The sequence below is a fragment of the Coregonus lavaretus genome, assembly GCF_964263955.1.
Source record: "Coregonus lavaretus genome assembly, chromosome: 28".
Classification (NCBI taxonomy): domain Eukaryota; kingdom Metazoa; phylum Chordata; class Actinopteri; order Salmoniformes; family Salmonidae; genus Coregonus; species Coregonus lavaretus.
The window spans coordinates 27,313,088-27,315,805 of NC_140015.1; the positions used below are offsets into that span (position 1 = coordinate 27,313,088).

Consider the following 2,718-nt stretch of genomic DNA (forward strand, 5'->3'; position numbering starts at 1 on the left):
TACACTCTCTACTTACACTGTCTACTTACACTCTCTACTTACACTGTCTACTTACACTCTCTACTTACACTCTCTACTTACACTCTCTACTTACACTCTCTACTTACAATGTCTACTTACACTCTCTACTTACAATGTCTACTTACACTGTCTACTTACACTCTCTACTAACACTGTCTACTTACACTCTCTACTTACACTGTCTACTTACACTGTCTACTTACACTCTCTACTAACACTGTCTACTTACACTCTCTACTTACACTCTCTACTTACACTCTCTACTTACACTCTCTACTTACACTGTTTACTTACACTGTCTACTTACACTCTGTACTTACACTCTCTACTTAGACTGTCTACTTACACTCTCTACTTACACTGTCTACTTACACTCTATACTTACACTCTCTACTTACACTGTCTACTTACACTATTTACTTACACTCTCTTCTTACACTCTGTACTTACACTCTCTACTTACACTCTCTACTACTTACACTTTCTACTTACACTATCTACTTACACTCTCTACTTACACTGTCTACTTACACTCTCTACTTACACTGTCTACATACAGTGTCTACTTACACTCTCTACTTACCCTCTCTACTTACACTGTCTACTTACACTATGTACTTACACTCTCTACTTACACTGTCTACTTACACTCTCTACTTACACTGTCTACTTACACTCTCTACTTACACTCTCTACTTACACTGTCTACTTACAATGTCTACTTACACTCTCTACTAACACTGTCTACTTACACTCTCTACTTACACTCTCTACTTACACTCTCTACTTACACTCTCTACTTACACTGTCTACTTACACTGTCTACTTACACTATCTACTTAAACTCTCTCTACTTACACTGTCTACTTACACTCTCTACATACACTGTCTACATACAGTGTCTACTTACACTCTCTACTTACACTCTCTACTTACACTGTCTACTTACACTCTCTACTTACACTGTCTACTTACACTCTCTACTTCTACCAACTCTCTTTACTGTATGAAAAGTCCCACCCCTCTTCTCTCTGTATATAAAGAAAAGTGTGCATCTGTCTGTCACTCAGTTAAAGTAAACAAGTGCAGCTCCCACCAGTCTAACTTCAACATAAACCATGCTTCCTGCATCTCTGCTGCTGCTGCTGCTGGCAGGGCCATTCTGTGAAAATATGATTAACTGAAAATTGAATACTGTTTTGTTTGTTTTGTTTTGCAGATGTGTTCTGTCAGACTGAGCTCACACAGCCAGGTTACATGACCCTGCATCCTGGACAGCCTCTGACCCTGTTTTGTAAGGTCTCTGGGTATTCAGTAACCAGCACCTAGTGTACAGCTTGGATTCCACAGTCTGCAGGAAAAACACTGGAGTGGATTGGAGTAATTTGTTATGATGAAAGCACAGTTTATAAAGATTCACTGAAACACAAGTTCAGCATCACCAGAGACACTTCCAGCAACATGTTGTTTTTAACAGGACAGAGTCTGCAGACTGAAGACACAGCTGTCTATTACTGTGCTCGCCTCCACAGTGATACAAACCAGGACAGGACCTGTACAAAAAATGAATATGTATGCGAATCAAGCGCAAGTGCAACATATGGCTCTCAGTGATTCAATATAATATAATAAAATAAATCGAAGAACTGCTCTATAAAATAAAACTTCTTATTGATACATTGGCACAATAAGTGGCTATGTCACTATTACATGAACACCTTGAGTCTTCACCAAAACATTTCTCAACAGAACCAAGAGATGTAGTATTTAGACCACTAGAGCTACAGGGAGAGACATTTAACACCATAGAGATGCAAATGTATTTCTCCTCCCATTTCAGTAGTCTGATATAAGTGCCCTCCACAGACCATCTCCCTCAGTCACGACAACCACTCCCAATCTGTGCTCCTACTTTTACAGAATTTTAGATCCGTCCCACAATGAGAGTTCTAGAATGTGTGTTCCTCCTGACTCTCATCTCAGGTGAGTTAACTGGAGTTATTTCTGTCCAGTGAAAGAGAGAGGAGAAGAGCAATACTATTTGGCTGGTGGGTGATAGTCATCTAAACTCTCTGTCTGTTTTTCAGCTGTTCAGGGACAGTCACTCACCTCCTCTGAACCAGTGGTGAAGAGACCTGGAGAGCCAGTGACCTTGTCCTGTAGTGTGTCTGGGCTTTCTCTAAGCTATCTACATTGGATATGTCAGAAACCAGGGAAAGGACTGGAGTGGATTGGACGCATTGACAGTGGCACTGGCACTATATTTGCCCAGTCTCTCCAGGGCCAGTTCATCATCACCAAAGACAGCTCCAAAAACCAGCTGTACTTAGAGGTGAAAAGCCTGAAGCCTGAAGACTCTGCTGTTTATTATTGTGCCAGAGACACAGTGACACAGGAGGCTGCAGGACCGTACAAAAACTGATCAACACTGATGAGAGGCAACGAGGCACGTCTGTTCTTTAAACACACACACACGTACACCACTCAACAGTAGTGGAAAACACACTGTCCACTGATGTCAATGTTATAAACATAAAACATCCACAGACATTATAAACAGTGAAAATCACACCATTATATTAACACAGAAGTCAAGTTTATGCAATTCAGACATCATGTCAGCTATTATGTTTTGAGCATCTTTAACAAACAAAAATATATTAATGTGATCAGCAAACAGAAATATACTCAAACTAA

The 2,718-nt window shown here is 40.2% G+C and overlaps 1 gene segment (V, D, J or C); it reads left to right on the forward strand.

Moving 5' to 3' along the window:
* The first annotated feature begins 1,961 nt into the window (after nt 1-1,961).
* On the forward strand, nt 1,962-2,443 carry LOC311103205 (Ig heavy chain V region 5A-like). The segment is given in 2 exons: nt 1,962-2,004; nt 2,109-2,443.
* Nucleotides 2,444-2,718: the final 275 nt, after the last annotated feature.